The sequence below is a fragment of the Cupressus sempervirens genome, chromosome 10 (genome assembly GCF_028749045.1).
Source record: "Cupressus sempervirens isolate cs-2001-9-10 chromosome 10, ASM2874904v1, whole genome shotgun sequence".
NCBI classification, from domain to species: Eukaryota; Viridiplantae; Streptophyta; class Pinopsida; order Cupressales; family Cupressaceae; genus Cupressus; species Cupressus sempervirens.
Genome location: NC_143127.1, coordinates 726,060,138 through 726,076,297, shown reverse-complemented (window position 1 = coordinate 726,076,297; position 16,160 = coordinate 726,060,138). Strand labels below are relative to the sequence as shown.

At 35.5% G+C, this 16,160-nt stretch overlaps 1 pseudogene across 1 annotated transcript in view; it reads right to left on the bottom strand.

Annotated features, from left to right (window-relative positions):
• Positions 1–352: 352 nt before the first annotated feature.
• The window catches only part of LOC149535879 (putative DEAD-box ATP-dependent RNA helicase 29), an 86,252-nt pseudogene continuing 70,444 nt past the window's right edge, over positions 353–16,160 (bottom strand). Inside the window, exons 8-11 of the transcript XR_016356734.1 lie at positions 13,458–13,539; positions 13,220–13,276; positions 2,026–2,164; positions 353–1,252 (exon numbers count right to left, since the gene is read on the bottom strand). The product of XR_016356734.1 is annotated as a putative DEAD-box ATP-dependent RNA helicase 29 (transcript). The remainder of the gene's footprint in view (positions 1,253–2,025; positions 2,165–13,219; positions 13,277–13,457; positions 13,540–16,160) is intronic.

Below are 16,160 nucleotides of genomic sequence, written 5' to 3'. Positions count from 1 at the left end.
AGAAATATACAGCAACATGACATGTTTCATGTGAAATAAAACTTTCTTTAATCAGCAGAAAATTGATAGTATTTGTATATGATAAACAAGGTCATCTGTTAAAAATGTCCTATAGCCTATTAAAACTAGAGAAAAACATATTTCCATTGATCCAGACAGTTTCCTGAGACCAAGAGCTTAAAGTTTGGTGGTGCTGTACATATAGTACTTGAAAACTTAGTTATAAAAAGATGAACTGCAAATGAAACTCACTGTAAAGTCACCAAATTAAAAACATGAAAATGGTTTTGAAATTTGAACATCAACAATGGGGGGGCAGAGTTTTGGAACTCAAGATAAAAGTGCAAACGTATAAAAGCATGGAAATGATTGCATAAACAATAAGAATGGTGGGTGGAGGTTTGGGGTTAAATTAGACCTCCAAAACCTCATAAATCTTCATTGTGAATTCCATTTTCACACAAATTTCATCATTTTTTGCTGAAGGACAGTTTCAAATGAGGGCTATGGGAGAGTCCTATGCATCCCCAGGACAGAGGACTCCAGGGACGTCCCATGTTACCAACTGTCCCTGCCAAATCGATAGCGGTGGCAGGTCAGCAGAAGGATGTCCCTGCCCCATTCCCGTCCCCAACCCAAAAACAAAGGGGTGGGGGGGCATATCTTCATGTTTCAATGCATTTTCATTAGAGTATGGAACTGTCTAAAGAAACAAACATGGCATGGGCACTTAATAATTGGAATGCAATTTGTTAATGAACACAATAGCAAGTGAATCCGCAAAGTGTAAATTTGGCATCACTGCTAACATATATATATTTACAAGAACTCAATATCATAAAGCACTTGATATCTGCAGCTCAGTGCCCGTAACACATTCTTAATATAATGGAAACCCTCCACCACCGTAGAGAGGACTTGTGGACCAACTGCTTTGATAACAATTCAATTTCACATAAATTGACTTCAAAACTGCACTTAAACCAACAGGCTTACTTCCTTTTGCCTTTTCCTTTGAATGGCCTTTTCCCACTTTTACTGCCCTTACTACTTTTGCCAGCTTTGCCACTTGTACCCTTTCCAAACTTTTCTTTTTTACTAGAAGTAAGAATCTGCTTTGTTTCTTTTCTTTGCCTTTGTTTATGTACTTGCTCAACATTCCGAAGCTCGCTGCGGACATTGGCATTAGGAATTGATTGTTTATTCTTAAAGCGTCCAGAATTTCTGTAGTTACCTCCTCTTGCTAGATTATCTGCACATATAAACATTTGGTCAGTATACCTGGTCCTATAATTTGATCGAGTTTGCACGGACTCTGAAATAGAAGTTCAGAGAGTCATTAGTTCATATAAGAAAATAGAAGCGTGCCACCATGACCCTGTCATTTTATCCTTGTCCACAAGATATTTTCTAGTAAAGATGTATCTGTATATACAGACAAATGTTGCAGTTAATGCATAATTTATATTCAGAAGTTCAATACCCTTATATTAGTCATAGGGAGATTTATACAGCAATTTCTGGTGGATTCTAAAATCTATCATTTGAAACACAATTTTAAGTGTTTAAATAATTGGTAAATGATCAAGAGAAGTTTTGCACTTTCGGAGATATTTCTTGATATTAACAGAGAAGAAAAGTTGACATCTAGAATCAAGAAAGGAACACTATCCTAACCAGTTGACTGTGCAAGAGTACCCTAGTCTCTCTCACATATTTTATTGCAGATGTTTGCCTTCCAAATTCCAAGGAAAGAGAAATTCAGATTGACTGTTACAATGAGACAATATACAGAAATATTTGGGAAAAAAAATTCAAGCATTAAAATATGCTTTACCCAGGTCATGCAACTGAAAACATGGAATTTTATTTAGTCTACATGACTACATCATTAAATATAATAAAAAGCTAGAATATCAAATACCATTTGGTTTGCTCAATTACATTATGAAAATGCTAAGGCACAGAACTCTAAAGTTACATAACCTGGGAGCGAAAAACATAATTATAGAAAAAGAAAATTACCTTTTCCGCCTTCACTGTATTCCACATGACCATCATCTCCTTGTCCCTGAGCAGATATTTGCAGGTGTGAGCGCTCTTTCCACTTTTTGTATAGGCCGCCCTTGCCAGGATCTACTTTTGAACCACTTTCATTTTTTATCTGCAAAAATTGATCAATTTATCAGTGAAATGGAGTTTTCTGCAGTTTAAAGATAAAAAGCTGCATCATTTCATGTCATACACAAGCATATTGTTTCAGAAATTATTAACTTTCCTCAGGCCCCAGCCCTGCTCAAGCTAAACCTGAGATATTGGAGCCCTTTATGAGTATATAATTGTGTCTCAGATGACAAATGCACAAATATGACAGGCATGTAATTACATAGAACACTTGCTTCTTTCCAAGCTCTGAACACTTGTTTCAATTTTTAATATGTTAATTGTTTACCCACAACCCAGAAGTATTTGGGATGAATGTGAAAATTATCTTAACAGATGGATAACAGATTTGCAAAGAAGGCATTACACTTGAAGACTACATCAACCCTGATTGAGATGAACATCACCCATTGCAGCAACCTTTCACCAGAAGATTTTGTAAAGCATGGTTGCATGGAGAGGCAGGGATCATGGTTAACAGGAGAGGCAGGGTACCAGTAGTAGTACAGAGGCAGCGATGCCAATTAATTTAGGAAATATGAGTAAATCAACAAGGCAATGGCCCTATTATATATAAATGTAGTCACCAGGAGACTGTAAATCAGGGACAGGTATGTGGTCCATGTTCCTATAATGAGGTTTCTTGGCACCCATGGAATAAGGTCACACCTCCAGGCCACGAGGAAAGCAGAAAACAAACATAAATTTAACAAGCAACAGTATTTTGGACATCTAAAGTGGCATGATTGCTGATACAAAATGGCATAGGAACCATGCTGGAAATGGAGACAATGAAAAGCAATTCTGAAGTAGTGCATTAAATGCCAAGATTCCTTATATCAACTTCTTGGGAAGTATAATTGCAAAAGAACTTAGTATGCTTTAAAAGATACAATTGTAATGATAATGACAACTACTACAACATATAAGCATTTAACCCAAATGAGTCAAATAAGATGTGATACCCCAAACAATAATTTACTAAGCAAAGGTCATAAAGTAGCCCAGAGCAACTATCACAACTCCTCACAATTATCTGGATTCAACACCCACTAAACATATAAGAGGCCACCATAAGGCAGAACATGCAGGGTAGATCTCCATCAAAGGCAGAACCTTAGCCAAAATGGTTCCAGAGACTCATCATGCATCCTCCAGCACAGGGGTGAGCAAATCGAAAGAATTAAGCATAAGAACTGTTTAAGTTAGCTAGAGGAGGATCACAATAATGACTCAAGTAATTTTTTGCATTACTCAAGACATCATTTAAGTAATCATTTATTCGTTATTTATAACTAATCAAAATTGTTGTCCTTCATTAAGGAATCGATATCAATATGAACATCATTGATCTGTACATCCACTTCTATCATTTCTGTGTAGACATGATATCAGAAATCCTCTCAATACATTGACAGCAGTATAAGGCGGATCCAAGCCTCGGCCTGAGGATCCAGCCTGTTTGGGATGAATCCGGCTACTAAGGAACTGACACATATAAGAAAATCTTTGATCAAAAGATTTCCAAAATTTTGATGTCACATTTGACATTTGATATCATGAGTATTGGCCTGCAGAATATCAACATATGATATTCACCAATTACCCAATAAGGTCTGATATCACATCTGATATCATAAGTATTGATCTTCCAAAATATCGACACATGATATTTACTAAGTACTCAAAAATGTTTATAAGATATGTGCCAACACATTCTCATAATGCTTACCATATAAACATCCACCATGCAAAGCATAATCTATCATGATTTGCATAGACATTGCAAGATATGTATCATAATAGAAAATTAAGTTATTGTAAGACTGTCACCTTCCAATAACTTCTACACATACAAGTAATAATCATTTGGAAGTCGTCACTTCCTCGTGATGTACACAAGGGGTAGGCCCATTAAATCTTCCTCATGATGTACACAAGGGATAGGCCCATTAAATCATACAATCATATGCACGATGTCAAAAGTTTACATTAAGTCAAAACTCCCTCTAATTCCAATATGATCAAGATTTTCAAAAATCAACTAAAACGTAACCTTAATCCGCTCCTCAGATGGGATGTGTCGGAATCCCTCTAAACATCAATCTTTTGAGCTCCTTTATCATAGAAGTGTAAGACTCCCTCTTAATCTAATATTAATCCTACTTTTCCTGCAAGAACATCCTCGAAAAAAATCAAGGCAAATAGCTCTTATAGTAACAAAAAACACTTTTAATAATTATTCTCAATAATAATATTATTATATTCTAACTATAAGACCTCAAAATTTGTGGTTCAAAATTTGTTCAAATTTTTTGAGGGTTGAGCTCAAATTTGTTTTGGGTTCATCTATACAAAAATATACGTATGTATGTCTGTACATATATGCAGAAGCAAATAAGTTCATACATCACTATGCTAATATTAAAGCAACATAGCAAAATACACCACCATATCACTGTTTAAGTTCAAAAATAATAACTTCAACATTAATAATCAGCATTCACAATCAAATATCATCAAAAACTATCAAGCAAATAATCATCATTCTATTTTTGCGAATTAGAAGCACAAAAAGCATAGTTACCACTGCCTTGGGGGACGAGGGGCCGTCGGGATTGGGGGACAGGTTTCCAAGCAGAAGGGATGCAAGGGCCTCAATTTGGGGGTAGTGGGAAATCAAGGGGGCTGTATATACTATATACTATACATAGTTGAAAATTTTGGTTTCGGCAATTTCTTGGCTGGGCCAAAATTTTAGAAAATCTCGGAATTGGCAAAAACTCGGCAATAAATCGGCACTTTTATCAAACATTTGAAAATATACAATTTTTCAAAATATTCTTTAAAATGCAACATACCAATTTTCTTATAGATCTATTCAAAATCAATTATAAATCTATAAAATAATAAAATGTATTATAAATCATTTGAAATATTATTATAAATCTATTCAAATCAATTAAGAGTATATTAAAATATATTTATTATTAATTTTAATCTATTTAACATTTTTATAAATCAATTAAAAATTAAAAAATAGTAACATTGTAAATACTAAATAACAAACTATAATAATATATTATTTTATATTAATAAATACTAAATAACTAAATTGTAAATACTAAAATTCATTTTTACTTATATTAACAAATATATGGAAATTTAATATAGTTATAGTATGATTCGTAACCTTGTCCAAGACCCAGGTCTTCGGTGAAATTTAATATAGTTATATCTCCTTTTTTATTCCAGTCGTCAATATGCTCTGCTACCGTAGGTCTCATCTAAAACCAAAAATAAACGGAGATAGCATATTAAAATGAAAAACCTGAAAGTGTCCGACTTTGTCAACGATATTTGACTGATTTTTTCGACATTCCACGCAAGATTTTAGGTAAAAATCGCTGCGGTTTTAACGTAAATACCGTTGCCGATATTTATAGCGATATAATCGCACTCTGTTTGCTTCTGCAAAATATCGTGATATTGGCGATATTTCACCGATTTTTTAAACTATGATACTATACATGCAGTACATAAAATGCTGGTTATGAAAATATTTATAGCAATATAAGACATAAAGATGTAAAATACAAATTTACTAAATTTGAAATACTTGGACATTAAACATTGAACAATAAATATTAAAAAAAAAAATACTCGAAAGAGCAAATGGAAGAGTTCTGACCAGTGTAACCCAGGTCCGCACACCCGAGTCAAAAACCCGAAGCATTTGGTGCGCGTACGCACCTGGTGTGGGTGCGTCACACACCCGAGTAACCCCACCGGCAAAAATTGTGCCGCCACACCTCGGCCGCACCGATTGAGCACCCGGGTGGGACGCGGTGCTCGAGTGCATGGCGGGTGCTCAGGTGCAAGGGTGCTCCCAAGGTGCTTGCGGGGTGCGGCGAGCTAGATGGTCAAAAAAGTTAAAAAGAAAAAGTTTTTTGCATTTTTTTTAATTTGTTTTTTAGGCATGCTAATCCCAATTGGGCATGGGTCCCATGTGGTCTATTTGAAGGTTTAATAAGAGCAATAGACCTTATTTTCATTTCATTGTTTTGAAGCAGCAAGGAGCTAAGTGAGTGTCGGTTAACAGTTTGTCCCTCTTGCTAACTTGGCTTTATTTTGACTCTAGATGCCCAAAATGTGAGGAAACAAAAGGATGTTACCAACAAATGGGTCAGTGTATGTTTTATATCACTGTCCTTTGAATTGTAAGGTACAACTCCCTTATATGCAATATATGCAATGAATTGTGTTTTTAATAGATCATTGGGATATGGGTATCCTCTTAACCTGAGAGCAGAAGAGGATAAACCAGGATGTTCATAACTACAAACACCCCAGGCAGAAAAAGAATTGGGCAACTTATATCACCTAATGGAATAAATATCATAAGCTACCTTAAAGTTTTGCTAACACCTACTCCTACTTCTAAATGCATATTAGTCCTACTGAAATGCAATCTAGAGATAGCAGAGATGCACATGAAAGATGAAATGGAATCCACCTTGACTAATAACTCTCCACTAAAATGGAATCTAGTAAGATATCACGAACTTCAAATACATTTGTCCTACAATCCCATAGAAACTATCTAACATAATATGAAATGAACAAGAGAGGAAGCAGAATCATATACAAGGAAAGTAAATGGAATCACTTTCACTGCAAACATCAAAATGAAATGGAATCCACCTGATTATTACAGGTTCACATACAATTGTCCTTCAACTCTTTATACAGAACTAATCTAAGAATGGACGACAAAACATGATCAATAAACAAGAAGTAAATGGAATTACAGACTCATTCACCATCAAGTTTGCAGACCTATTCATTTTTAACTGAAGTTACATTTACATGCCCCCTCTTAGGGTTTTGGCCAGTTACGAATTCATCAGTTACATTGACAGAACATTTGAATCGCTCAGAAATTCAACAATCATTCAAAACTAATATGAATAAAACATGTAAAATATCTAATCTTTAACATGATCATGCTCCCTTGGTGACTTTGAATTTGTCGATTCAATTTCCACTCAGGTCTTTGCCACCTTTGATTGTGTTTCTTTGCCATTTCTGCATTTATCTAGTTCTCTCCTGCATGCAAATTCAACTGATTTTGTTTCCATCATGTTCATATGGTCTACATATCATCTTTTGGCCTCGTCCTGGATGTTCTCTATCATTTTTTGTTCTAAAAATGAGTATGATCTCCTCTATTCAACCTGAATTATGACTTCAATGGAACACTAGATCATAGCCATAGATAATAAATGAATATGATTGTTTCTCTCTCTCATCTAGGATATGCAGAAACTTACCTTCCCAAATCCTAGATGCCTAGCTTGATTGAATCCATTGCATTGTTCTTTTATTCCCACCTAGGCAACTCAGAGGGAAAGATGAGAGAGAAAACCCTAATGGCAACCTAGACAAAACACGGATATGACATCTCATGTGACTTGACTCAAACCCTAGAATCTTGAAAAATATAGCGGACTGATATCATGGGCCATGGCAACAGTGAGCAAAAGAGTCTAGAGGAGTTTGTGAGAGCTTAGTGGGTGATTTTGCAAGGGATTGCAAGATCAAGAGGAGCAAAAAGATTTGATTTGGCTAGTGTCTCCTCAAGTTCAAGGTAGGTTTTTTTTTATTTTACAACTTTTTTTAATTTTAGAAATCAATTTATAATTTTTAAATTTAGTGTTTAGTTTTACTTTCAAGTTTCAACTTTAAATTTTTGAATGTTTCATTTTTTAATCTTGTTGATAGTAGATAGTTGATAGTTCTATGATTTTTATTATCTCTATTAATTTTTTCATTGTTCTTAAAATAAAAATATGACAATATGGCATATGCTGAAACATATGTAGTATTTAGTATTTAGCTTCATTTTTTAATATTTTTAAATAGTAAATGCTAAAATTAAATAGTAAAGTTTTAACTTCTGAGTTTTAAGTAGGCTGAAACTAGTTTCTATAACTTATTTTTACTTGGGCTGAAATGTATCATGATTATTTTTATAATTTTATTTTCATTTTGTGAAATGCAGTTTTATAAATGGCATCTAGATCCGACCAAAGTGCAGAAGATAGAAATTAATGAGGCAAGTGCATCTGATTATGAGCCTGAGCCCGAGGGAAGTGATCATGGGGCTGATGTAGATGATCAATCTAAGGAAGAGCCTCCTTATGTTGCACCAGGGGTGCCTTCTATTGATTGCCCTTCAGAGATTTTGACAAAATATGCTAGGAGTCCTTATGATCCAAAGTCCCCTCTAAAACAGTTTGCTGCAAAAATTACACACCCTACACCTTCAGGTGGTGGCACACATAAATAAAAGTGTAATATACGTGGCACAGAATGGTTTGGCAACATTACAAGAGTTGATGTACACCTTTTCTGGAGTGGCTATGCCATGAACCCATGCATATTCTTGTCAAATCCTGCAAATGTGAAATACATAATTGAAGTGAACAAACTATGGGGCATTTCTGATGATATTGATGTTCTAGTGCCTAGATCTTTGTCTGCCAGGCAACTGGTACAAAATATACAAAAATTACAAGGGTAGCAAGATACATCTACTCTTATTTTGCATCAGAGAGTAGGGACTATGTCACCTACACCATCATTTTCCTCACCTACACACAGTTCAACAAGGGATAGCAGTAGGGGGAAACGGAAAGCAACTACAAGTTGTAGTGGTAGTAACCCCATTGCTCATTTATCATGCACGCAAGGGACCGCTTAGATGATGTTGTTAGTGATTTCTTCTTTTCGAATGGCATCTCTACACGTGGCTTGATCTCCCTATTTAGTGAGGATGATGTCCATGGCAATGAACGAGGGAGAACCATCATATGTACCACCAGGTGACCAAAAGTTGAGGACCACAGTGTTGGATAGAGCCTATGACAAGGTTGGGATCTTGATGGAGCAGATGAAAGCATGTTGGATGGATTCAGGGTGCAACATTATCATGGATGGGTGGACGAACATTGGTCATCATCCACTCATCAACATTATGGTTACATGCACCTAAGGCCCAAACTTTTTGAAGGCAGTTCATTGTTCAGTGCATCGTAAAGAAGTTGATTTTCAGTTTCATGTGCTTAGGAAAGACATTGAGGAGATTGGGCCACAAAATGTGGTCCAAGTTGTGACAGATGCAGAACATGTGCAAAATTGCAGGGAGGCTTGTTGAGGCAACCTATAGGCAAATTTGGTGAACTCCATGTTGTGTGCATGCCATGTACAATGCACTCAAAGACATGGGGAAAATAGAGTGGATTAGAAAGGTGGTTAATGATGGGAGAAAGGTGTAGATGTTTATCTACAATCACATACATCAGATGCACATTTCAGGAGCTTCGAAAAGAAGCAATTCCTAAAACCAGTTGAGACCAAGTACGCATAATATTATATTCTCTTCGAGAGAATGATTGAGTTGCAAGAGCCATTGCAACTCATGGTTATGACACAAGAATGGAATAGATGGCCCAAATCCAAAACGGAGCAGGGGAAGAGGGTAAAGGAGACAATGAAGAGTGACCAGTTTTGGAGTGATGCAAAATACATAGTCTCCATCATTACTCCAGTGTTTCAGGTGATCAGATATGGAGATGCAGATTTACCTAGCCTTGGAGAGGTTTATGAGTGCATTGATTCCATGCTTGGGCAGATGAGGGTTGTGCGTGAGAGAGAACCCACTCTAGCATTCTATACAGAGAACATTGAGCCTATCATTCGCCGCAGGTGAGAGAAGTTGAACACTCCTTTGCACACGGTTGCCTATGCATTGAACCCGAAGTGGTACATACAAAGTAACAAGAATCAGAATCATATCAAAATCGGCAAGGCCGAATCAAATCATGAATCGGCCATGAATCAAAATCGAATCGGCCATGAATTGGCAACTTTAAAAAACCTTGAAATTTAGTAACTTATTTCATAAACCCATTATTGCTGATTTGATTCACCGATTCATTAAAAATCGTTTGGCTTGAATCGAATCGCCAAATTGCGTGAATCACATGAATCATCATGATTCTCGAAACTATAGGTACAGTCACACCACTTCGGGATGATGAGGTGAAGAATGGGTTCTTTCAATACATTGTCAGGATGTATGATATTGAGACTAAGATTTGCACCGAGTGGTCCGAATTTGCTAGTCTTTCAAGTAATCCTTAAATCTTGATTCAGTGCTCTAAACTTTTTATAATTATAAGTTCTTTTAATTGTTACTTTACTTTTAACTTTATTTAGGTTATTTTAATATTATGTTGTAAACTTGTAACTTGTAGGATACTCAGATATCGCAAAGGTGGATCTCAAAACCATGGCACAAAAGAATCCCATTTTGTGGTGGAAATGTCATGGGTCACAGAAGTCAAAGATCACCTCACTAGCCATCTGACTGCTCTCTCAGGTTTGTAATACTAATTACTAATTCCAGCCCTTTATAATCTTAACTTTAAGAATTTTACTTTACTAATTTTAATTTATGATTCATTGATTCAATAATCATTGATTTACCATTTATCATTTGTTACAAATTGTATGAACATTTGTTTGTAACTTGTAAGTTGTAACTTTCAACTTTGTTATCTCAGGTGTCTAGCTCCTCAGCTACAAAGAAAAACTAGTCCACCTATAGCTTCATTCACTCTATTAAGAGGAACAGACTTACCTCTAAGCGAGCGGAGAAGTTGGTTGTTCTACATGGTTACTTGCGACTCAAAGATCGCAAGACACGCAAGTACAAGGAGAGCCCTACAGCACGATGGGATGTGGAGCCAGAGGATCCAGCTCAGATTGATGAGGATGATGATGTAGCGAAACCAATGTTGGGCTAGTTGGTGTTCCTTTAGAGGATCAAGATCTTACCCATGAGTCTAGTAGATCCAATGATGAGGACTTGAGTATAGGGGATGATTAGAGAGCACTTGGGATGATTCCATTCTCATTATTGACATTTTGTCATTTTGTTGATTGTACTCACTTTGATATGGCTATGATACATTATTTCATTTCATTATTTCATGCTATTCGGCTCATTGTCATCATGAGCATCTTTAGGATATATGATATTCATAGAATCATTTTTTAACAATGAATTTTGAATCTTGCATCTTGAACTAAGTTAATTTGTTAAATGTTCATTGGTGATGGTTATGAAGTTTCAAGTTTCATGGTTTGTGAATCACATTTCAATTTTCTCTATTCAACTATAGTTGGTATGTTATATAATATTATTAATATATTGAAGTATCATTTCATAATTAGCATTTTCAGTCATATATATTATATAAATACTATGCAACCCCCTACCCCCACTGCACCCCCCCCCCCCCCCCTCCCCCCTCCCCTCCGCACCCCCTCTTTGCATCCCCACCGCCCCTAAATTGAGGCCCATTTTTTCCCACACCCGAAACTCGTCCCGACATCCCCCCGCACCGCCGCACTCTAGCGCCAAGGTAATTAAATGATAATGGTCATAGATATCAATAGATGAGTATCTCATCATAAAGATGATTATATTGAGCAACATGATATGATATTCAATATGGCCAATAGAATATTAAAAAATGTTTTATTTGTTTAAACAAACTTTTTTTTTTTTTGGTTCGACAGATGACACCCAATCGTTCTTTGAAGGGGTCAGGTGACTTTTTCCTATCCCCTTCTCCCCTTAGGGAATGCCAAGACTTTTCCCCCATCTCCTCAAGGGTGTTGGGACGTTCCCCCATCTCCGCCAAACAACAATAGACTAGCGGTCCCACTGGAGACATTGAAACGATATTCCCCCATCCCCGTCTATAAGACATATGAAGCACCGAGAATTCCCAAGAGGTGACCCATCCCAGTACTACTCCAGCTTGAGCGTGTTTAACTATGGAGTACCATCACCTAGATCCAATGAGTGCTAAGTGTCCCACTTATTCTCAAGAGAGATGGGTTGGTGTGGACCACTACTCATGAAACACGAGTCAATGAGTTTGGCTCAAAAAACTAAACAGTTGAATCCTGATAGCAATATCACAGTTTGACATTTTGTGGAAAATATCTCCTACTTATCAATTGATGAGCTTAAGCAGCTTTCTAATGAATGGTTCATAAGGCACAACATTAGGTGAAGATTTTGCAAATAGGTTTGCAAGCAAAGTGGGTTTAACAATGGAGGAAAATTGTAGTTAACTGTGCCCAAGTTGGGGTAGGTTTGGGATAGTTGACCTCCCAAGAAGTCTCATTGCTTCAACTCTATGAGCTTCACCTAGATCCAGTGAGTGTGTTCCATTTATTCTCATGAGAGATGGGTTCATGTGAATCACTGCTCATGAAACATGAGTCAATGAGTTTAAGTCAAAAAACTACACAGTTGAATCCTGATAGCGATATCAGAAATCCTCTCAATACATTGATGGCAATTTAAGATTAAACAGTAAACGATATATTACAAACAACATGCATTGTTAAGTCAAACTAATTAACGATATGCATTGTCAAAATAAACGATATATATTATTATTAATGACTCTCAAATGGGTGCTATCAGAAATATATCCGTTGAATGGATGTGCTATTGAAAGGCACGGTCAGTTATTCAAACAACTGCAACAAACGTAATGAACATTATTATTGAGACCGATTATTATTAGAGATTGATCATTATTCAAGACAGGTTCATATTGCAGAACGATTAATTCTGAAGATCAAAAATAATAATTACAGTTGGAAATTTGGGCGGTCGTCTATATACAGCAATTATCCATTACAGAGATAGAGTCTACATCAACACTCAGTGATTTATTCACCAACAATCTCTTACAGAGATTAATCAACATTGAGTGACATTATTGCAGAAGGAAAATTTGTGTAAGTTAAATTGTTATCAGTCTAATTTAACAAGAACAAATATAATCTTCATGCAATATATCAGTTATCCTTGTAATTAAAGACAAAAATTGTGAATAACAGTCCATAAAAAAGTTAAGAGTCAGGCATATACATATAAATTTTTAAAATCAGAAGTACAAACGTTTCCTGAGGCTGTTACTCTCTCTCCATTGTTTAATTTGATATACTTTTTACTACGCTGCATTCAAAAGAATTCCAAAAACTACCTCATTACAAAATAAACATTAAGAAAGATATAATATAATGTTCCTAACATATTCACAGTAGAAAGAACAGTATAAAGAATATGCAAAAGACAGTTGAAAATCAAATAAACTGTTCCCTTATAAAACAATTAGTAGTAAAACAAAATCTTATACTTTATCCCAGTGATATAATGATTTCTGTTTTTGTAAACCAGCACTATCATCTGCAACAAGGTCAAGAACTGCTGCATCCATACTGCACCCAGCCAAAAGATTATAAATCATCTGAAGAAAGTTATTCCAAAAACATGTACATATAGAAACTATGAATATAAATTGCTGAGACATTACTTCAGCAATGCATCACCACACAACTGCATTTGCATTTGAGCGTAACGATTTCAGTGTATCCCATATCCAAAAAGTTATTATTTAACAGAATATTCTACAGGGAGACCAAAAAAAATTATTTTAAGCTACCCTTGTTTTGTCTGCAACTAAGACACCTAACATGTATACACTGTTATTGTCCAAAGAATAAGATGCATAAAGGAATAACAGAAACCTAAAGATTGTGAACAGAAAGAAAACAATTTCAAGATTTAAAGACTTTAGAAAATCAAGAACACTTTAGAACAATATTAATGACTAAATTTAGGACTTCAATAGACAATACTTTACAGGATTACAGATTTTTTTTCCTAATGATTCCGAAGAACCAAACCACTGTAACTTATTCCAAATTGAATTCGACGTCTTGATTCAAAGATTTTTGACCTTTGACATGCATGGCTCATGTAAAATTCATTTACAAGATTTATTATGAAGTATCAAGGATAAACTGAGTTGTTTATTCAGTGATCAGTAGGTTAAAAGGAAGCCAACTCATTGACAATAATTAAAAGGTAAGACTCTCCAATCAACACAAATTTATAAATTTATAAAAACTTTCATGTGGGATAAATGCTCTTGATTCCTTTTCTGAACCCATAACAAAAGGAATACTAAAAAAGAGGTTATCTAACTCTAGTACATCACACCAAAAAATAGCTTTATTCCAAATTCCAAGTGCACAAAACATGGAAGGGACTGACTACACTACACTAAGGACTACAAAAAAAATTTATAAGCTGAGTCACAGGATACATCGAATTTCATCCATGAGATTCAAATTTCAATGAATTTTTACCCTTTCGGAAATTCATGCAAATTTTATGATATTTAATATAATGTTGTTATTAAATATAATATTATTTTATTTTAAAATGATATTGAGTTATTTAGTTGAATTATTTAGCAACGTTATACTATTTTAATAATTTTGTGAATATATTACTAATATTAAAAATACATAAATCTATATAACTTAAATTTAATGTTGATTTTTTCCTGAATTGTTACCCTTGCCGAATTTCATTCGGATTTTATAATTTACAAACTTGAATTCAAATTTGAACCCTGTGACTTAGTTTGTAAGTAATGAAAGTTTAAATTTTAGTTGTGTCACATGTGACAAAGTAAAATGTACGCACATAAAATAAAAACTAATGCAATGCTGCCCAAACACCAATAATCATCAAATTAATAGTGAAAAACATGCAATTATCAATATTTGGTTTCCAACATTAAATTGTCTGAATACCATTATAAACCCAATGAAACCCATAGCCATTTGACTGAAGTAATTTATCAGATTGCTTCCAACTTGCAGCATCCATGAGAGTAAAACCCATTGCCCATACTTGAACTTATACAAGACATATTTTAGTTGTCAATTACCTTTGAAACTTGATAATTAGCTAGGTTTTGTTTTATATGCTTGTATTTTATGCAGATAAACTTCTGCAAGTCAAGGTTCACTTTTATTCTATATCAACCTCCTCTAATTACACTTACAAAGATTAAGATCATAAAATGTCATCTTTTTGCAATGCATCTAGTTTCCATCAAAAAGATCTTTTAATTCTAAGTTGCAGGTTTGGGTATGGTGTCATGTCCCCTTTTTTGAATTGCACTAATTTTTGCCCCGGAATCAAAAATTCGATTAAAATAAGAATTGTAAGATGGATTAGATGTAGGGCCCATTTGCCGTTGCACCAAAAGCCATGACTTTTAGTGAACATGGAACACCACATAATTAACCACCTGTGGGCAGGGGAGCGCGTCGCATCACCCAACAATCTCCCCCTCGACGCGCATACCAGATGCTTACACGGGTCGGGAAGGCACCGGGGAGATTTGAACCCATGACCAGGCCAAAACCAGGCTCTGATACCAATTGTAGGGCCCATTTGCCGTTGCACCAAAAGCCATGACTTTTAGTGAACATGGAACACCACATAATTAACCACCTGTGGGCAGGGGAGCGCGTCGCATCACCCAACATTAGAGATATATGTTTATTAATTGTCCATTGTACACAATAAGCCCTGATTTATGTCCTACAATCACCAACTAGGGAACGTGTGTGCGCGCACACACACACAAGATATATATATATATATATATATATATATATATAGAGAGAGAGAGAGAGAGAGAGAGAGAGAGAGAGAGAGAGATGTGTGTGTGTGTGTGTATAGTATATACAAAACAAGTGCACAGATGTGTGTGTGTGGTGCACTTGTTCCCTATTAGGTGATATACAAACTGACTATACTGATACTGTAATATAATATGCCTATATGGTTATGGATTCTCATAATAATTCTTCCATATGGAATATCCTTCACAAATAGTGCCTTTGTATGATGTAACTCGTGCCCAATCCAGCACAGACATTATCTAGTGCCATTGTAAGATGCATCCCATGCCCAATCCACCACAGGCCTCATCTAACGCCTTTGTATGATGTAGCTCGTGCTCATTCCACCATAG